We start from the raw sequence: 23,066 nt of genomic DNA, 5'->3' as shown, positions 1-23,066 counted from the left end.
ATGTTAAGTTTTTATGTTAAGTGCTTTTTGTGTTTCAGGCACTGTGCTAAGTGCTGGGGTAGATACAAGCTAGTCATCAGATTGGACCCAATCCATGTCCCACATGGGGCTCACAGTCTTAGTTTCCACTTTGCAGATGATAACCGAGGCACAGAGAAATTAAGTGACTTACCCAAAGTCACACAGCAGACATATGGTGGAGCTGACTTTAGAACTCAGGTCCCTTTACTCCAAGCTTGTGCTCTCTCCACTAGGCCACACTGTTACTTATTATCATTATTATTAATAATAATGTTAAAAGTATCATACTTGTTAAGTGCTTACTATGTGCCGAGCACTGTTCTAACCTCTGGGGTAGATCCAAGTGAACTAGGTTGGAAATCACAATAGTAATAATAATAATGGTTATATCTATCAATTTCCAAGGGTGTAAGCTCATTGTGGGCAGGGAATGTCACTGTTTATTGTTGCATGGTACTTTTCCAAGCACTTAATACAGTGCTCAGTACACAGTAATTGCTCAATAAATACAATTGAATGAAGGAATGAAATGAGTAACAGGGCACAGTTAGCCCATCTCTCCCATTGCTATTGAGGGATGTGGGGCAACTGAAGTTTAAAGGACATGGCGGGGATGGTTTCCTAGCTGCAAGGGCAGCCTGGAAATCCTTCCTCTTCTTCTCCCGTGCTGGTGTTCAGTTGCCTGGATTGGTGATGTCAACACTGGGTTGCAATACCTTAGGAAAATCAGGGCTGATCTGCTGCTCAGACTCAGGTCTCTGATTGGCTGTTAGGTTACGATCTACTGCCTTTCCAAATCCAAACTGATACAACAGGAAGACCGATTTAGGCTTGCCCTAGTTTAATCTAAAACAAATTTTTTTTCTAATATATCTTTTCCATTTTAGCCCCCTACAGTGTGGCTTATGCCACATTACATTTGATTTTTCCCAGCACCTGCCACTCTGTGTGTAGCTCTCTCCATGCATTTCATTGTAACAAGGAAAATATCAGCGGTGTGAAGGGATTTTGTTGGGAGATAGAGCAGTGATAGAAAGCACATACACACACATATTCTCTCTCTCTCTTTTTCTCTTTCTCTCTCTTTCTCTCTCTCTAGTCTGCTAATTTAGAGTCCTAAAAAATCATCTGTATATATAATGAACAAAGAAAAGGGAATATTGAATTTTTTTTCCACAGTGGGAGGCCTGTGTTTGATTTGGTGAGTGCGTGTGGAATGCAGAAGACCTCTTTGTGCATGCAAATCTAAATACTTCATTTTGGGCCATAAGCATGAACAGGAGCCAAAGCTATGGTCCTCAATTCATCACCTGGAAACGGAAAATTTCCTTTGGCAAGTGCTCATCGTAATGTTCACGTTCACCTGAACCTGCTGTTGAGGTCAGGGGTGACAGTTTATTAAATTCGTATAATGGTAAATTGTCAGCAGTCATTTTGTTTCTACAGAGTGCAGCTTTCTGGACTATTGATCATGAAATATTAATATAATGCTTGGAAAAATATGCTGGTATTTCAAGAACAAGACTCGGATTGATTTAGACCTCTGATGTCTCTGAGAGACTATTTCAAGCTTATTGTGTACTGCCCTCGCAGCCTTTGGGGCAGGCAAATATCCCAAGCTGTTTCGTTTCTAATCCAGTGTCATGCTGCCCAAGGCCTGAAACCAGGAAAAAAAAAAAATGAAGATTGTGTATACCGTTTCAGTTTGCTCAGCAGAATTTGCTACTATTTTTCTCAGTGTTGCCTCTCCAACCTGCCTTTTCTAAGCTCTATTTGACTTTGAAAGGCTGGATACCATCCAGTGTCTTACAATTAAACACATCCAAATCTAAAATGATTAGATTCAGTCTCTTAAGGGCCCTAATAATTATCAACCCTTCCCATTTACTTTTGACAGAAATGGCTTTTTGATTCAAACCTTGGTTTCACAATTTAGAAATAATTTTAGATTATGATTGGATTTTTGAATGATATCTCCTCCTTGAAACCTGCAAAAAAATCTCTCTTCTACCTCCCCCTCCCCGTCTCTTCCCATTCTTACTGGTCTCACTGCCTCACTTTGCTTGTGTTGGGCTCATAATAAGATTGAAACCACAGTGTGCACATTGATTTTTTTTTCAACATCTTGATTCCCGCAATTCCCTGCTAGCTAGTCTCTATCTACTCTATCAAATTGCAATATGTACAGAGCTGAACTCGTAGGCCTGTGACCTGCACTGAATCCTTGGAATGGATCAGCCTTGATTTTGCTTTTTTTTTCCTCTTGGCCTCTTGTCAAATTCTATGTTTGTTACAAGATCCTAAAACTCAGGTGGCATGAGGACTTTGAACCTTTTTAATTTTAGAAAATCATCCACCTCGCCAGCTGCAGATCTGTTTCTTTTTTTAAAGAGCATGTTCAATTTAGAACTACAGGGCTACACTTAAAATTGGAAAGTCTTCTCCTTCTAGTTCTCTGGAAAGAGCAAGCAAATTTAGCACCAACATTTCTACTTGGCCCGGAGAATGTAGATTGAGCTGATAACATATTTGCAGAATTCCATGATGAGACACCAGGTAGAAGAAATTGTCAAATGAAGAGTACAGTAGCTCCCAAACAATGTTCAGAACAAGATTAGTGAATGAGGACAGAAGTATAGTGATTCCTATGTCCTAAGATGACATGCAGGGTTATGAAAGGAGCTAGACCTTTTCCAGTTAGAACTCATGATCTGTCATGTTCCCATGTTACATATGTGAAAACTGGTCCAAAGAGCTGAAATGACCTGCCCTAGGTAATACCGCTGTATTAGACTCCGCCTTTACGGAGACCCGCATGCTTCTAAAACCTATTGGTGGTATTTATAATAATAATGATGGCATTTATTAAATGCTTACTATGTGCAAAGCACTGTTCTAAGCACTGGGGAGGTTACAAGGTGATCAGGTTGTTAAGTGCTTACTGTGTGCAGAGAACTATTCCAAGTGCATGACTAATAAAAATAATAATAATTTTGGTATTTGTTCAGGGCTTACTATGTGCCAAGCACTGTTCTAAGCGCTGGGGGAGATACAAGGTGATCAGGTTAGTTCCACGTAGGGCTCACAGTCTTAATCCCCATTTTACTGATGAGGTAACTGTGGCCCAGAGAAGTACAGTGACTTTCCCAAGGTCACACAGCTGACAGGTGGCAGAGCCGGGATTAGAACTCACGACCTTTGACTCCCAAACCCGCGCTCTTTCCAGTGAGCCACGCTGCTGAGTCAGAAACACGTGCCCTGCCCACAGTGAGTTTACAGTCTTGAGAGGGAAGCCGACATTAATCTAAATGTATAATTTGTAATATATAATTTAAAGATATGTACGTAAGTGCTGTGAGGCTGAGGGTGGGGAAAATACCAAGTGCCCAAAGGGCATAGATCCAAGTTTATAGGCAATTCAGGAGGTAGAGAGAGCCTGGGAAAAAAGGCTTAATCTGGGAAGGCCTCTAGGAGAAGAAATGACCTAAATAAAGCTTTGAAGGTGGGGAGAGTGCCAGGCCAGACAGAGACACTGGGGAGGAGGTTGGCATCACGATACCCGAGATCTGGGCACGTAAACAGTACGTCTCTAGAAGAATGAAGCTTGTGGGCTAGTATGATAGGAGGGGCAAGCCAACTGAGTGCTTTAAAACCAGTAATAAGGAGTTTCTGTTTGATGTGAAGATGGTAAAACAACCAATTAGAAATCTTACGAGTTGGATAAGGAATTGAAGAGAAGGGAAATTTCCAATTCCAAGAAATTAAAGGGGCTGATTCACTAGGCTGATTCCTTGTGGGCAGGGAACGTGTCTACTAACTCTGTTGTATTTTCTCTCCCTAGCTCTTAGTTCAATGTTCTGCCCACAGTTAGCACTCAATAAATACCATTAATTGATTCATTCATTCATTCAATCATTTATTGAGCGCTTACTGTGTACAGAGCACTGTACTAAGCGCTTGGGAAGTACAAGTTGGCAACATATAGAGCCGGTCCCTACCCAACAGCGGGCTCACAGTCTAGAAATTGATGTTGCAATCTTTGGGTTCACCGACTTTTTGTTCCAGAACTCACCTCCAGAGTTAATTAATGATGGCATTTATTAAGTGCTTACTATGTGCAAAGCACTGTTGTTACACTCCTTACACTCCTCCTTGCATGACTTTTAAGTATATATTTGATTAAGTTATTGATCAACAGGCATGCTTGATCAGAGTTTTACCCCTCTTTGAAGGACTGAGACTGAATTCACTTTTTAGATTCTGATCAGATAACACTTTTTTTTTTTACTTCTGATTTTAGTGATTTTATTTCTGATTCTGAGAAGCAGTGTGGGTCAGTGGAAGGAGCCCGGGCTTTGGAGTCAGAGGTCATGGGTTCAAATTCCGACTCTGCCAATTGTCAGCTGTGTGACTTTGGGCAAGTCACTTCACTTCTCTGTGCCTCAGTTACTTCATCTGTAAAATGGGGATTAAGACTGTGACCCCCCTGTGGGACAACCTGATCACTTTGTAACCTCCCCAGAGCTTAGAACAGTGCTTTGCACCTAATAAGCACTTAAAAAACATAATAATTATTATTTTTATGATCCCCATCCACATTAGCCAACATCATCATCAATGCTATTTATTGAGCACTTACTGCATGCAGAGCATTGTGCTAGCTGCTCGGGAGTGACCAAAACAACAGAGTTGGCAGACATATTCCCTGCTCGCAAAGAGCTCACGGTCTAGCCCAGGAGATACCTTTGTATTCAAGTCACCACTGAAGGTGAAATTCAGCTAGGAACGTGTTTGGGGCTGAAAAGGTCAAAATGGGGCCTGTTGTCTCTGGTCATGCTGACACATTCAATATTTCCTGGCATTTTTCACCTTTTTGCCTCCATACGCCTCGTTATTATCAGCACTTTGAACAATGCTTGGCACATAGTAAGCGCTTAACAAATCCCATCATTATAATTTTGTAATTTTTCCCTGGAACGAGCGCCTTCTGTTTTGATAGTGCCATGGAATACCGAGTTTTCACCATTGCCTGGGGTTCAACTTTTCCACGTCCTTACTGTAGAGAGTCAATAGATGCATTTGATTCATTGAGACAGTTTTGAGATGTCTATCTAAAATCTCAGTGCACACGCAAGGTGTTTTGCATTCTTACATTGGTTTCTTTCACTATCTAAACAACGAGTTATTTGTGGATGCTTCAACTAATAGGGCAACAGAGAATAAAACCAAGAGAAAATTGTTGCTGATATCTGTTAATGGTGTTATCAGGAGTTTCAAGGAGTGGTTTAAAGGCCCCAAGTGGGACAGATTAGGTGACCTGTGTAATGCCATCTAAGCCATTAGCACTAAGTTCTTCAGACCCCTGCATTATGAGGGTCATCGTCAGCCACTGCAATAAATCACACGGATCACTTTGACAAAGAGCATCCAGTTTCCTGTTTCCCTTCCCACTGAGTAAATCTCTCCTCCGCACAGGCCTCCATTCAAGATCAGTGAGATTGCAAACCTCCATTTGGCATTTGGGCAGGATGAAAATTTGATCTAAAATATGTATTTCTCAAACAAAGTGAGGAACTCTTCTCAGCTGACTGATTTAGTTACCGGATTACAAAACCTAAAAAAACAGTGGTTTGGGGTAAAATTGACTGCATGTTAAATCACAAGCTGAATTTTGATCAGACAGGGATGGATTTTACCATTGGTGGAATCTCCGGGCCCTCGCTCAATCAATTTCTTGGGTGCCAACTGGATGTGCTAATCACTTGGGAGAGGCCAATATTCATTAATTCATTCATTCAGTCGTATTTATTGAGCGCTTACTGTGTGCAGAGCACTGGACTAAGTGCTTGGGAAGTACTAGTTGGCAACATATCGAGACGGTCCCTACCCAACAGACGGCTCACAGTCTAGACTTCCAAGCCTGTGCTCTTTCCACTAAGCCACGGGATAGAGTACAGGCCTGTGAATCAGAAGGACCTGGGTTCTAATCCTAACTCTGCCACCTGTCTGTCGTGTGACTTTGGGCAGCCATCTACCCTAAGAGAAGCAGCGCGGCTCAGTGGAAAGAGCCTGGGCTTTGGAGTCAGAGGTCATGGGTTCAAATTCCAGCTCCACCAATTGTCAGCTGTGTGACTTTGGGCAAGTCACTTAGCTTCTCTGTGCCTCAGTTCCCTCATCTGTAAAATGTGGAGTAAGACTGTGAGCCCTACCACGGGACAACCTGATCACTTTGTATCTCCCCCCAGTGCTTAGAACAGTGCTTTGCACATAGTAAGCGCTTAACAAATACCAACATTATTATTATTATTATTATCTACCAACTCTGTTGTCCTTTTCCAAGTGCTTTGTATTGTGCCCAGCGAATAGTATACACTCAATAAATATCCTCAGTTGATCAATTGATTGTATAGCCACTGCAATTACTTCAGGGCTGATCATTTGCCTGATCTCCATTCTCCTGATATAATCTACTCAGTACACTGTGTTGCAGTGAGCTTAGATTCAGTGATAGGTCACTGACTGGAATTAGTCAATCAGTAGATTTTATTGAGCACTTGTTCATTATAGGAATTTGTTGTTTGTGATCTAGTCTTACTTTCTGAGGAGGAGTACTCTGGAAGTGATGTTGGTGGCACTTCTCAAGAGGTCTAATGTGGCATTGTTGTTGGGGAGGGACCGTCTCTCTATGTTGCTGATTTGTACTCCCCAAGCGCTTAGTACAGTGCTCTGCCCACAGTAAGTGCTCAATAGATATGATTAAATTAATTTAGATGGGATTCGAGTCTTATAGCTATTAGGAAGGTGGGACAGAGATGAAAGCTCTGTAGACCTTTAATTTGATCCAGTGCTTGATACTGTAATGCAACCACACAATTTGACAGTCTCCCAAAGGCTGCACTGGCCTTCTTGATTCTGTTCTCTACTTCCTGGTCTCCTAATAATAATAGAATTATTAAGCACTAACTGTGTGCAGAGCAATGTACTAAGTGCTTGAGAGAGTAGAATGTAATAATATGAGACACATTCCCTGCCCACAAGAAGCTTGCAGTCTAGAGGACCAGCTTACTTGTAATTTCCTTTATCTTGAGAAAAGAACAATCCTGAAACTCAGAAAATGCTATTGATTTTCCAGGAATAATAATAATAATGGTATTTGTTAAGTGCTTACTATGTGCAAAGCACTGTTCTACGCGCTGGGGAGCTTACAAAGTGATCAGGTTGTCCCACAGGGGGGCTCACAGTCTTCATCCCCATTTTACAGATGACGGAACTGAGGCACAGAGAAGTGAAATGACTTGCCCAAAGTCACCCAGCTGACAGTTGGCAGAGCCGGAATTCGAACCCATGACCTCTGACTCCAAAGCCCGGGCTCTTTCCACTGAGCCATATCTATATGGGAAAAGAGCAACTTTTATATCTTTGTTGCTTCCGTCGATAAGAAGTTTTACTAAATCTTTTAAACTATTTAGAGAGTTTTTACTATTTGAAAAATAGGAGCACTGTGAACTTTAGACTGCTATTTATTTTCACAAGATGTGAAACCACCTTTTCTTACTTTTCATTGTCCACATCCTCCCAAAGTCCATGAATCTATAAAATGACGGTAAGCATATATTATTCCTTCCTGCTTTCTCATCAGCGATATAAATGAATGAGTGTTTCAGAAAGTCACTCGAGAATCCTTACCTGAAAATCCTCATTATAAGACAAGACAGCAGTGGAATCCTGCCAGTGTGACTGGCTTTTTTTATTCAGAAAAAAATATATGCAAAACAATACAAAATGGATGCTGTTTCCTATATAACACCTACTTCTCTCCTCTCCAAGTATCAGTGAAAGAAAAATGATGATTAATTACCTTGTGTTCACGCTACGTGCAGCACTGGCTTGGTAGACCTGACGGTGAGAAATACAAAATGACCTGGTGAGCTTCCATCTGCAGTCCCCTCCAAAGCTTTAAAAGCATTTCTCCCGCTGTTGTTACTGCATTGCATTCCGATAAAAACGGAACAGAAGCCCCATCACCAGGACATTCTGGATGTATTTAATGCCCTCTTTGACGTGGAATTATTGCCTCATAAAACACTTGAGGGTTAATTGTCCTCTCAAAGCATATCCCTCCAGGCTGAGCTTAATTCCTTCCGCAGCATGGACTTTTGTGTACATTTGAATAGCACTCTAAATTCCAAGTCTCCTAATAAAACTCATATTTCTTAGCTCTGCCACTTTGCTTCTAGTGTGAACTTGGGCAACTCACTGTGCCAATACTTTCTCATCTGTAAAATGGAAATTAAATTTTATTTCCCTCCCCCTTAGACTGTAGGACAGTGACTGGGCCTGACCTGATTATGTTGCATTTACCCTAGCACTTAGTAGAGCACTTACCAAGTATGCCAATTAATAGTTATATCCTACTCAAAACTACCAGGTTTTACAGACTATGCATGAACTGGATGAAATAGTCGTGGATAACAACAAAAAATGGAAACTGAATTATGTCTTTGGTTCAGTTTCTGTGGAACAAGATCCTTTGAATTTTTTTCAGAAGTTGATGACATGCTATATGCATATCCAATGATCACGTGATTAAACAACTTTTTTTCTTGGCCAAGGAGCCAAAGAGTACATTGCAAAACACTTTGAAAGTAGCCACTACTTTAAGTCTGATAACCAAACTCTGAATTTTCCTTTTATGTTTTCTCGAGCTGCTATATTCAGCTTAAACATCTCTTCGTCAGTATGAAACAACACTTTGTGTTTTTCTATTTTTGTCATCCTATCCCCGGGATCTATATAGCTGGGTAAATTATTCTTGTTTAGAATTCCAGCCCCAAGATGTACAGATGGCCTTGAAGCTTTTCAGGAATGGAGATTTGTTCCACTTTTAACACCCTGTCATGGTCAAGGAGCATTTTACAAGAGCTGAAGAGAAGCAGCGTAGCTCAGTGGAAAGAGCATGGGCTTTGGAGTCAGAGGTCATGGGTTCAATCCCAGCTCCTCCACATGTCTGCTGTGTGACCTTGGGCAAGTCACTTAACTTCTCAGAGGCTCAGTTACCTCATCTGTAAAATGGGGATGATGACTATGAGCCCCACTCCGGACAACCTGACCACCTTGTACCCCCCAGCATTTAGAACAGTGCTTTGGACATAGTAAGCGCTTAACAAATACCATTATTCCTCCCCCTCCCCATCCCCCCCCCTTACCTCCTTCCCCTCCCCAAAGCACCTGTATATATGTATATGTTTGTACGTATTTATTACTCTATTTATTTTATTTGTACATATTTATTATATTTATTTTATTTTGTCAATATGCTTTGTTTTGTTGCCTGTCTCCCCCTTCTAGACTGTGAGCCTGCTGTTGTGTAGGGGCCGTCTCTATATGCTGCCAACTTGTACTTCCCAAGCGCTTAGTACAGTACTCTGCACACAGTAAGCGCTCAATAAATACTATTGAATGAATGAATGAAAGAATGAATGAAAGAGCTGCAGGGATCATTTTGGAGTAGTTTCTCCTCCACAGGGGGTCAATGGAGCAGTCAATGGCTTCAGGGCAAGGTGCTCAGACCAAGTTCCCACCTTCATAGACCATGTTCCCATCTTCTTCATCATCAAAATCCAATGGATGTGTGTGTGCGTATGTTTGTTTAGCTGACCGTTATTTTCTAGATGACACCTTCAGTTCACCATCCAGTTCTTTACACGTGAACTGTGTGGAAAGACCTTCTATTCATACAGCAGCTTTTTTTTCTTTTCTATCAAACCTGCCCACAGTCAGCAATGCCATCTCAGTGCCATCTTCAAGCATCAAAGATATGTCTTAAAATGATCCTCATTGTCTGACATCCACTGATTGTCTTGAAGCAGTGAATTCCCACAAGGATACATCCTAAAAATTAAAAAAAAAAATAGACTTTCTAATATGACACCCTGGATTGTCCTTCAGATTTTTTTTTTGGGTGGGGTGGATGAAACCTTCACATCACTAAGCCTTGACAGATGATTATCTTAGTGACCTGTTCCCTATGCTAACTCCAAAATGAGCCCTGGCTGTGTGACTTTGGGCAAGTCACTTAACTTCTCTGTGCCTCAGTTACCTCAACTGTAAAATGGGAATTAATATTGTGAGCCTCCTGTGGGACAACCTGATCACCTTGTAACCTCCCCAGTGCTGAGAACAGTGCTTTGCACATAGTAAGCACTTAATAAATGCCATCATTATTATTATTATTACATTTGGCCATAAACTCCCCTCTCTTAAAAGAGGTGGGAGTAAGACCCCCAGCCATTCAGTGGAAACCACTGGAAATGACTTTCTTATTAAGAAGGTGAGGGAACACGTCTGGTGCTGCTGTTTATACTTTCCCAAGTTTTTAGTACCATGTATTGCACCCAGTGAGCGCTCAATTTATACTACTTCTACAATTACAAATGTACTATGAGGGAAATCTAAGGCAAACCCTTTAGGGGAGTGGAAATTCCTGCCTTTATTTCTGATCTTGAAACCACAGGTGAAGGAGACCTGCAGATGGCAGAGTGCTCTTTTAGCCCTGGTCCCCATTTAAATTAGATAATAATAATAATAATAGTATTTGTTAAACACTTACTATGTGCCAAGCACTGTTCTAAGCACTAGAGTAGATACAAGGCAATCTGGTTGTCCCACCTGGAGCTCAGTCTTAATCCCCACTTTACAGATGAAGGACCTGAAGCACAGAAAAGTTAAGTAGCTTTCCCAAGGTCACACAGCAGACAAGTGGTGGAGCTGGGATTAGAACCCACATCCTCTGACTCTCAAGACTGCATTTACCACAAAGCCACGCTGCTTCCACAGAGCTTTTGTATCAAAGAGACTGTAATTTATCAGCAGAGTTGAACCGGGTTGAATACATTTGCACCTAGGGGGATTTTTATTAATATTACATTGTGAAAGGAAATGCTGTCACCCCTTGATAGAGGACACATCCTATAGTGGTCTTATGACAATGACATTAAGTGTTAATACTGGTACAAGTTATAGTAATAATAATGATGATGGCATTTGTTAAGCACTTACTAGGTGCAAAGCACTGTTCTAAGTGCTGGGGAGGTTACAAGGTGATCAGGTTGTTCCACGTGGGGCTCACAGTTTTAATCCCCATTTTACAGATGAGGTAACTGAGGCACAGAGAAGTGAAGTGACTTGCCCAAAGTCACACAGCTGACAAGTGGCGAAGCCGGGATTCAAACCCATGATCTCTGGCTCCCAAGCCCAGGCTCTTTCCACTGAGCCACTAGTACTTTCTTCCTTGGAGATAGCATCAAAAATTTCACTTATGTTTAAGCCCCTTATTCTTCTCCTTTTTGACCTTAAAGTTGTTTAACATTTTTTTGGATGGCATTTGTTAAGTGCTTACTATGTACAAAGCACTGTTTTAAGAGCTAATCACTTGGATAGAATGGTTAAAGTCCATTTCAATCATATCATTAATTAGATGAACAGTGGTACTGGACTGACACCTTTGGCTGGTGAGAAAATCAGGCAGCATTTGAAATTTAAGGATTTTCACCTGTATACAAAAAAATTTCAGAATAATTGAATATATTTACATTGCTATTTGATCCTGAACTCAATTGAGTTTTATCACGTTCTTAAATGTATTTATTGTTTCAGTCAGATTTTTGGATCTTGGGCAAGCATTAATGCACTTAACATTTTTTCCATGGGGAGTTATAGTTGGTTTCACACTTTCACTTAACTATTTTATTTTCCCGGAATCAATTAAGAGCTCTATAGCAGTAAATGGCATATAAACCCTTTCTGGTATGTGAGAGACTTGGACTCTAAATGGGATCTGAGCAAAAACAGAAGCATCCAGGGAATATTGATCCTTGTGTCTCTCTTTATAGCTTTGCATTTACCTGCTTATCTATTGACAACAGATTTTGTTAGAACCATTTGCCAAGGAATCAATATGCACTCAGGTAAACCTGCCGTAAGTTTGTAGGAAATCTTCTTGTGTCCTTCAGGTCCCAACTCAGTGGTTCATCTAACACTCCAGATGTGACCAACATTTGTCTTAAAAATGCTTTCTGAACAAGCTATCACTGTGAACTAAGGTTTCCCAAGGTGGAAACTGAGGGATAGAGAGATCCCACGTGTTCCCAGAGGCATCGTGATGAGGCGAGGGGAAGTTTGGGGGAGAAACGCTCTTTATCAACTTGGGCCCTAATATGCAGAACTAGGCTCTCATGTTCCGCCATCACTATTTCATTCATTCATTCAATTGCATTTATTGAGCGCTTACAGTATGCAAAGCACTGTACTAAGCACTTGGGAAGTACAAGTTGGCAACATACAAAGACGGTCCCTACCCAACAGCGGGCTCACAGTCTAGAAGGGGGAGACAGACAACAAAACAAAACATATTAACAAAATAAAATAAATAGAATAAATATGTACAAATAGAGTAATAAATATGTACAAACATATATACATATATACAGGTGGTGTGGGGAAGGGAAGGAGGTAAGGCGGGTTAAGGTCTTGGCTTTGCAATGCGATCACTCGAGTCACTTACATATTGTGGAAACCAAGATCAATTTGTATTTGATTACTCTGTTCTTAAATGTAAAATCCACCTAGCCATTTTGAATCATGTAATTGTATAATTCCCTGTAATTACATAATGCTCACATGGTGCTAAAAAAAACGGATAGACTGACATTAAAATAAAATGACTTAAAACCATCTTAATCTGGAAGGTAATGATCACATTACTAGTAACAAGATTAGACATTAACTTTGGAATTGTATTCTCTATGACTCTGTGACCGGTTCCTTAAAATAACCCTATAACGTTAAGGAAGATAAGCCCAGTAGGAAACATATTTCCAAATCTCATACTCATCCATCACATACTTTTAATATTTACTGATTAGAGCATATTTATTTTGTGTCTTCAGAGAGTACCACTACTTTTGATTGTGCTCTTACCATCGACCCATTTTAAGTGATTCGTTGAGTGATGAGTATTTCATTGTCTTCTAGACTGTGAGCCCATTGTTGGGTAGGGACTGTCTCCATATGTTGCCAACTTGTACTTCCCAAGCACTTAGTCAGTGCTCTGCACACAGTAAGCATTCAATAAATACGATTGATTGAATGAATGAATGAATTGTCTATAACTTGGATCGCTTTCCCGAGAGTGAGTTCTGACATCTCAGGAGAGCTTGGAGTGAATGTAGGTGAAATTACTTTGCTTTTTTGGCCCCAAATAGATTCAAATTGGGCATCCTGAGCTAAAGAATACTGCCTCTTCTCCAAGAGTTCAAGGATCTTAAGCTATAGACCTGTGGAAGGAAGATGAAGGTTCATAGGAAGAACTGTTTGTGTTGAACAAGAGAGAGAGAGAGAGAGAGAGAGAGAGAGAGAGAGAGAGAGAGAGATGTATGACCCTACACTCAGGCCTCCAGCTCCTAAAATAATTTGACTTTCACTAAGCCCAAGGGAAACCCCTCAAACATTAATACTAAGTCAATAACTTCCACCACTACCACTCTTACACTTATCACCCACCCGAGATGTTCTCCAGGTGGGGAGATGTGAGCCTGAAGAGGTTTGCCTTTCCTGATCTTTGTTTTAAATTAGTTCAGAATGACACGAGAGTACATAATCATCATCATCATAATCCTAATTTTTATAATGCTATTAAACATTTGCAGTGTGCTATGCACTGGAGAAGTTACAGGATAATCAGACAGGACAGTTGCCGACCCGCCTTCAAAGCCTTATTGAAGATGTATCTCCTCTGAGAGGGCTTCCTAGACTAAGCCCTCTTTTCCTCTTCTCCCACTCCCTTCTGTGTTGCCCTTACACTTGGATTTGCACACTTTGTTTACCTCTCCCTCAGCCCCATAGCACTTGTGTGCAAACTTAATTATGTATATTAATGATTGTCTCCCCCTCTTGACTGTAATCTCTCTGTGGGCGGGAAACATGTCTGCCAACTGGTATTGTACTTTCTCAAGCTCTTCGTACAGTGCTCTGCACAAAGTAAGCACTCAATAAATACGACTGATCGAAAAATTTCCCAAAGCTGTAGTGACTTCCCTTTATTTTAACAGCTTATGTCCAAACTAGCAGGGAGATGGATGGAAATAGGAGGTAACCACCCCCTACCACACTGACAGATGCGTGTGCTCTTAGTCACCTGCAGACGTGTTCACTTTGATATGTTCCCTCCCAGAAACTGCTCTGTCCATCCAAGGGTCTTCAATGTTGAGAGACGTGGAGGAGCAGGAAGTAGAGAAGGGGGAACAGACTAGTTCAGCTGCTACCAGTTGGTATTTCCTATTAGGCTGTAAACTCCTTCAAGGCATGATAATGTCTTCTAACTCTACTGTACTCCCTCCCACACCTGTTACAGTGCTCTGCACACAGTAATAGCTCCATAAACTCTCTTACCTGATCAAGGTGCCCAATTAAGGCAAGGAAAATGAAGAGACCGTTCATGGTCATAAAACCTGAAATCCAGACCCATCCAGAACTCAGGATGCTAGACAACAAGCTGCTTCATGTTATTTAGCAGTTTGTCATAATTCTAAACTGCGTCTTTTGAGTTATAAAGTATTTTCCCTACTCTCATTTCATTTCAGATGGTGAATATGTAAATCTGCTTTCATAGCCTGGAATTCTCCCAGGTGGTGGACCGCAGCTACAAAGAAGACAATTTACTGAAGTTAATGTGGTTTTATTTGCATTTATCTCACAGATTCTTAAGCTAGGGCAAAATCATTAATTTCTCTCAGTGAATAAGTACTTCACTGAATATTGAGAGTGAAGGAGACGTATAGCCGGTGTTGTTGTTGGACAAATGAGTGGTGTGTGCCAGAGAGCGAGAGAGAGGGAGAGAGATGGGGGTCTGGTGTTCAAAACATGATGAAGTTTGGTAATAAAGTAGAAATATAATGGCATGGAAGTAGTGTTTCCTAATGATTTCTGAGATCATTCTAAGATTTCTCTGGTTACCTCTGTTGAACAGAGGTAGAGAAGCAGCGTAGCTCAGTAGAAAGAGCTCGGGCTTAGGAGGCAGCGGTCATGGGTTCAAATCCCAGCTCCGCCACTTGTCAGCTGTGTGACTTTGGGAAAGTCACTTCACTTCTCTGGGCCTCAGTTACCTCATCTGGAAAATGGGGTTTAAGACTGTGAGCCCCACGTGGGACAACTTGATCTCCTTGTAACCTCCCCAGCACTTAGAACAGTGCTTTGCACATAGTAAGTGCTTAATAAATGCCATTATTATTATTATTATTAATATTATTATTATTATGGATTCTAATCCCAGCTCTGCCACTTGTCAGCTGTGTGACTCTAGAAAGAGCCTGGGCTTTGGAGTCAGAGGTCATGGGTTCAAATTCCAGCTCTGCCAATTGTCAGCTATGTGACTTTGGGCAAGTCACTTAACTTCTCTGTGCCTCAGTTCCCTCATTTGTATAATGGGGATGAAGACTGTGAGCCCTCCGTGGGACAAACTGATCACCTTGTAACCTCCCCAGCACTTAGAACAGTGTTTTGCACATAGTAAGCACTTAATAAATACCATTATTATCATTATTATTGACCCTCCAACATTCATCATCATATTCCTTTTGCCTTCTGGGCCACCTTCCAGTTAATCTGGCATTTTTAAAAATGGTATTAGTTAAGTGTTTACTTGGAGCCAAGCACTATGTAAGCACTGGGGTAGGTACAAGATAGATTGGGCACAGTCCATGTACCACCTGGGGCTCACAGTCTTAGGCCCCATTTTGCAGATGAGGAGACTGAAGAACAGAGAGTGAAGTGACTTGCCCAAGGTCATGCAGCAGACAAGTCACAGAGCCAGGATTAGAATCGATGTCCTCTGACTTCCAAGCACAAGCTCTTTACAGTAGGCCTCATTGCTTCCAGTTCTCAGACTCTTTGGGACTAGAGTTAAGTTTAACCCAACCCTCCTAACTGGCTTCCCCCTCCCTCTCTTAGGTCTGGATCACCTAGTGATGTAAGCAGTCATTACCATCCCTTCACATATAATAATAATAATAATGGCATTTATTAAGTGCTTATTATATGCCAAGCTCTGTTCTAAGCGCTGTGGTACATACAAGGTAATCAGGTTGTCCCACGTGGGGCTCAGTCTTCATCCCCATTTTACAGATGAGGTAACTGAGTCCCAGAGAAGTGAAGCGACTTGCCCAAAGTCACACAGCTGACAAGTGGCAGAGCCAGGATTTGAACCCATGACCTCTGACTCCCAAGTACAGGCTCTTTCCATTGAGCCACACTGCTTCTCTGTCAAGCACTGTTCTAAGCATTTGGGAGAGCAAAGTACAATAGAATCAACAGACATGTTCCCTGCCTACAGTGAGCTTACAGTCTAGAGGGGGAATAATAATGATAATAATTATATCTGTTAAGCACTTAGTACGTGGTGAGGCATTTTATTAAGCGCTGGGCTGGATACAAACAAATCGGGTTGGACACAGTCCCTATCCCAGGTGGGGCTCACAGTCTCAATCTCCATTTTACAGATGAGCTAGTTGAGGGACAGGGAAGTTAAGTGACTTGCCCAAGGTCACATAGCAGCTAAGTGCTGCAGCTGGAATTAGATCCCATGACCTGCTGACTCCAGACCCTGGCTCTATCCACTGTGCCATGCTGCTTCTCTGGTACTGTACTAGGGGTACATCCCTAAACATTTCCCTAACCCCCAACTCAAAAAAAAAAAACAACTTAAAAATCACCTGTTACAGCTCTAATTCTAGCTTTTGCTCCAATTCTTTCAGCCTTGAAACTTTTTTTCTATACTAGTCATTCTAAAGAAATAGTTCCTCGATTTGAATCTAATATTAGTACATATTTATTTATTCATTATAAGTAAATGAATAAGTTTAATTTATTTTAGTTGACTAAAGATGACAAAAAAGGACCCCTTACAAATCATCGAGCAAATGCAAATTTTCATTTGGTCATGTGGCACATCTAAGTCAGTTTACAAATATAATAGAACTTCACTAATTTGGACCAACTTTGAAGGATGTCCATACGGAGTGTGTGAAAACTCTTAATTGTGGAAGTGATTTCCAGAACAAGTAGTCAATCAGTCAGATGAATTTATCAAGCACTTACTGTATGCAGAACACTGCAATAATAATAATAATAATGGCATTTATTAAGTGCTTACCATGTGCAAAGCACTGTTCTAAGCACTGGGGGGGTTACAAGGTGATCAGGTTGTCCCACGGGGGGCTCACAGTCTTAATCCCCATTTTACAGATGAGGTAACTGAGGCCTAGAGAAGTGAAGTGACTTGCCCAAAGTCACACAGCTGACAATTGGCAGAGCTGGGATTTGAACCCATGACCTCTGACTCCAAAGCCCAGGCTTTTCCCACTGAGCCACGCTGCTTCTCTAATACTAATCTCTAATAATCTCTAATAATGATGGTATTTGATAAGCACTTAACTATGAGAAGCAGCTTGGGTCAATGGAAAGCACTTGTACTTCCCAAGCGCTTAGTACAGTGCTCTGCACACAGTAAGCGCTCAATAAATACGATTGAATGAATGAATGAAAGAGCCCGGGCTTGGGAGTCAGAGGTCATGGGTTCTAATCCTGGCTCTGCCAATTAGCTGTGTGACTTTGGGCAAGTCACTTAACTTCTCTGTGCCTCATTTACCTCATCTGGAAAATAGGGATTGAGACTGTGAGCCCCACATGGGACAACCTGGTCACCTTGTATCCTTCGCAGTGCTTAGAACAGTGCTTGGCATGTAGTAAGTTCTTAACAAATGCCATTATTATTATTGTTATTATTATTATTATTATGTGCCAAGCACTGTTCTAAGAGCTGAACTAAGCTCTTGGGAGAGTTCAGTGTAATAAAGTTGGTAGACGTTCTCTGCCCCCAGAGAGCTTACAGTCTAGAGCAGAACAAATGAAATTAGAGTAGTGTAGGTGTATATGTGTGTCTGGAGGTGGGGGAAGGGGGATGTTGGGGTCAGTTGGGACCCTTTCATCATCAATCTATCGATCCAATGTACTGATTGAGCACTTACTGTGTGCAGAGCACTGTACTAAGTGCTTGGAAGAATACAGCAGAGATGGTAGATTAATTCCCCGCCCACAGTGGGCTCTCAGTCCTCATTCATTCGTTCATTCATTCATTAAATCTTATTTATTGAGTGCTTACTGTGTGCAGAGCACTGTACTGAGCACTTGAATACTAAGCGCTAAGTACTAAGTCCTCATATATGGACTCGGCTTTTCTCAAAGTATCTGAATTGCTCTGTATCTTTTTCTGGTTTATTTTGAAATTTGAAGGAGAATTGGATTCAGATCAGTCATGTTTTTCTCTACCCTCGGTTTTCTGATCTGTAAAATGTGTTGGCCTCTTCCTTGCCTTGACTCCCCAAAGCCCTGGGGGAGTTAATAAGATAATAACGGTATAACCCTTTGGAGCTCCTGATACAACAAGATGCTGTACATATTAAAGGGATTACTGTTGCACTTGTCTGGTTACCCTCTCCAGAAATGAGATTTGCAAATGCAGCCTTTCAGGCCTCTGTGCGTAAAAAGCCCATAGAGTTCAGCAGGAGGTTTTGTGCAGAGTAATTACAGGACTCTGGCTTCGCTGCAGAGTAACACGTGGGAATTTTCCAAAATAGTTCAACAGAAAAGAGCCTGGTAGCACCCCTCTTCTCCATCCCCGACCATCCTTCGCCTGATACACGCCAAGTTCCCAAATCTGTAACACCCCAGTGATGCAGCTCTGTGGCTTTAATTTAATCTCCCTTGCCCAGAGAACCTCTGAGTACAAAACCCTGAAACAGATGCTTGCGTAGAGTAACTTCCAGTAGCTCGATGTCAGAACAGCAACGCTGCTACTGGGTGCCTCTCATTTCATTTCTTTTTCCTGCTTTTTTTTTTTGTGCCCTGTTGAATAGAAAGAGATTAACAACCCCTGGAGTACAATTAATCTTGACAGTCATGAGTGTTTTTTCTCTTCTTATCCCCTTTTGCTCCAGTTTATAAAGGACTGAATTTGTGGTGAATAGGAGGCAAAACAAGAACACTAATTCATGTGCTTTTCTGCAACTCTGGTATTATAATACCGCATTATGAATACATCGTATTAAAGTGATTTAAGTCACATACCCAAGTGTAATGCGGTGATATGCAAGTGCTTTATACTTCGGAGTGTATTTCTATTGTGTACTACTCAACGCAGCTGTATGCCAAAGAGAACCAAGGTTTGTAATGGTTTTCCACGCTAATGTTTATATAGTGCCTGCAATTAGTAACAACCGCTAGCATTACACTAAAGATTTGCTGTAAATAATTCCACTTGAAAACATTAAATGAGGGCAGAGGCATCCATTTGTCTATATAATCATAACCACCAGAAGAGTAAGGGCAGAAGTTAGCTTGGGTTTGTGGCTTGTTCCTCCCTTTTCTCTTCTAGATAGGCTTCCTGACACTCCACCGCCTCAGGCCTGATCAATCAATCAATCAATCACATTTATTGAGCACTTACTGTGTGCAGAGCATCATCATCATCATCATCAATCATATTTATTGAGCGCTTACTATGCGCAGGGCACTGTACTAAGCGCTTGGGAAGTACAAATTGGCAACATATAGAGACAGTCCCTAGCCAACAGTGGGCTCACAGTCTAAAAGGGGGAGACAGAGAACAAAACCAAACATACTAACAAAATAAAATAAATAGAATAGATATGTACAAGTAAAATAAATAAATAAATAGAGTAATAAATGTGCAAACATATATACATATATACATATATACAGAGCACTGTACTAAGTGCTTGGGAAGTACAAGTTGGCCTGATATGCATTCCATTCAATCTCCCGGTCATCATGGGCTATGTTGAATTTTTTTTTTTTTGGTATTTGTTAAGCGCACCCTATGTACAAGGCACTGAACTAAGCGCTAGGGTAGGTTGAAGCTAACCAGGTTGGACACAGTCCAACAGGAAATGTGTCTGTTATTTGTTCTGTTCCACTCTCCTAAGCACGTAGTACAGTGCTTTGCACACAGTAAGTGCTCACTTAATGCGATTTAATGAATGAAGGGTGAGGAGATCAGAAATTAATCTGGGAATGCTCCTGAGGTAGATGCGATTTAAAGAAGGATTTGAACATGGGGGACATGTAGTCAACCAGATGTAATTGAGAAGGGAATAAACAGGAGGTCAGCAGTGGGAACTTTAATTAGGATCCTAGAAATCCATTCCATTCCATGAACCACCCAGTGAGCAAAAAGACATAGTCTAGCCAGGTTTTACTTTGCTCTCTTCTTAGTCTCCTTACATTTTCCTCTGGCCCCTTCTCAGAGGGCAACCAAGGGTAAACATGTTTGTGAAACTCTTTATTATTGAACCTCTTCAGGACTATTGAAATATTGTCTAGCTTTTCCCTCTGTTCTTTTCATTTTTTTTCTATCTGCTAATCTAATAACGCCCAGTAATACCCTGGTCCTGTGAATAGAAAATCCTTTTTAAAATCAATATTTCAAACGAAATGTATAAACTTAAAAAAAAAGTATTTCCTAATGAAGTCTGCAGTCATGTCTCAGGTCACCTTCAGAATGTTAACTCACCGGGAACAAGGAAGCAGCAAAACACAAATCAATCTTTAGGTACCGACTTGAAATGTGCAGGCACACAACAGCACTCAGTGTCTGAATTGGTGAGAGGAGTCGCATTGCTAGGACTTTTCCAAACATTTTCTGAAAGAAAGTCAAATCGTATGATACCGCAATTTTAGCCTGAAAGGTAAATTCATACCAGTCGATTGTAACTGAAGCATATTTTGATATGCAGACTATTCTCCAGATAACCACTGACTTCTAGAAAGGTAACATGCTCTTCCCCATTTGGAAAGAGAACTTCCAGGAAGCAGCATGGCCAAGTAGTGGAAAGAACATGGGTTTGTGAGCCAGAGAACCTGGATTTTTATCCTGGCTCCGCCACTTATCTGCTGTGTGACCTTAGGCAAGTTGTATAACTTATCTGTGCCTCAGTTATCTCATCTGTAACACTCTGCGCCCCATGTTGGATATGGATTGTATCCAGCCTGATTATCCAGTATTTACCCTAGAACTTAGTACAGAGTATGGCTCATAGTAAGTGCTTAACAAATACCACGAAAAAAAGAACTTAGGCACACTCACTTTAATGTGTGTTTGTTGTGTTTAGCATACCTAAATATTCAGCTATTTATCCTGTTTATAGGTAGGTAGATATAATTAGGTAGGTACAATCACATCTATAAAAAGATAAGTTGCTAGATGTAGGCTATATCTAAATATCTGGGTGTGTATTGTTGTATTTCAGTTCATATTCATTCATTCATTCATTCATTCAATCCTATTTATTGAGCACTTACTGTATGCATAGCACTGTACTAAGCGCTTGGGACGTACAAGTCGGCAACATATAGAGACGGTCCCTACCCAACAACGGGTTCACAGTCTAGAAGGGGGAGACAGACAACAAAACAAAGCATGTGGACAGGTGTCAAGTCATCAGAACAAACAGAATGAAAGCTAGATGCACATCATTAACAAAATAAATAGATCAGTAAATGTGTACAAATAAAAGAAGTAATAAATCTGTACAAACATATATACAGATGCTGTGGACAGGGTCAGGGTGGGTGGGGAGGAGGAGAGGAAAAAGGGGGCTCATATGATATTTATATAGCTAACTATCCCCTATTTATAACACTCTTTTAGCATCGTCATTCCCTAACTCTATTGCATTTTCTTAGTAATGCAGTGCTTTCTCACTTCAAGCTAATACTGAGTTATTTACCTTGGCTTAAGAATTATCCTTCTCCTCTTTTTGAGGTATTTTGACTTCCTTGATTAGAGTGATTGTAGCCCATTTCATTTTTGCATTGGATAATGATGGACCATTTAGTGTAGATAATGACAGTTCTTTAGTGTTTTAGCATTGGGTGCCTTTCTGCCTTTCACGAGAAGCTACATGGCTCAGTGGAAAGAGTCCAGGCTTTGGAGTCAGAGGTCATAGGTTCAAATCCTGGCTCCACCAATTGTCAGCTGTGTGACTTTGGGTAAGTCACTTAACTTCTCTGGGCTTCAGTTCCCTCATCTGTAAAATGGGGATGAAGACTGTGAGTCCCCCATGGGACAACCTGATCACCTTGTTAACCTCCTCAGCACTTAGAACAGTGCTTTGCACATAGTAAGTGCTTAATAAATGCTATCATTATTATTTCTGGAATGGAGCAAGTGACTGGATATATTATTGGCCTGGGGGCATTGAGGACTGCATGTATGTGTGTGTGAACTTTGAATAGATTATTAGGAAAATAAGCATGAAAAGCAACAGTGTTTGACACATAGTAAGTGCTGAACAAATACTGTCAAAGCAAAAAAAAAAAAAAACCAGCCTAGAGGACCTTGGTTCTAATTCCAGCTGTGTCATTTGCTTCCTGAGTGACCTTGGGCAAGTCACTTAAGTTCTCTGTGTCTCAGTTCCCTCACCTGCAGAGTCAGGAGGCAATGCTTGTTCAGTGATGCCTATATGGGATCTGATGATCGCATATCTACCCCAACACTTGAACCATTGCTTGGCATATAGTAAGTGCTTAACTTGTTATGGGCAGGGAATGTGTCTGCTAATTCCGTTCTATTGTTCTCTCCCAAGTGCTTAGTACAGTACAGGTTTTTTGTATATGTTAGAATCTCACTACTATGAATGTATTTCTCTAAGGCATTCTTTACCCTGAGGTTTCTTCTTCTTAAATGCTTTCAGATAGTGTCCTATATCTGAACTTTTCCCTAAGGAATAACTTTTCTGGGTTACTGTCAGCCCCTACTGAACTAAATAGATTTTTTTCCTCCATAAATCTATTGCAACCCTGCATAAAAACAGCAGATCTACACTCTTATTCACCAATCCCCCGGTCTGTGCCTCAGTTCCCTCATCTTTAAAATGGGGATTAAGACTGTGAGCCCCACATGGAACAACCTG

Source organism: Tachyglossus aculeatus, chromosome 17 (assembly GCF_015852505.1).
Source record: "Tachyglossus aculeatus isolate mTacAcu1 chromosome 17, mTacAcu1.pri, whole genome shotgun sequence".
NCBI lineage: Eukaryota > Metazoa > Chordata > Mammalia > Monotremata > Tachyglossidae > Tachyglossus > Tachyglossus aculeatus.
Note: the sequence above shows the minus strand (reverse complement) of the source record.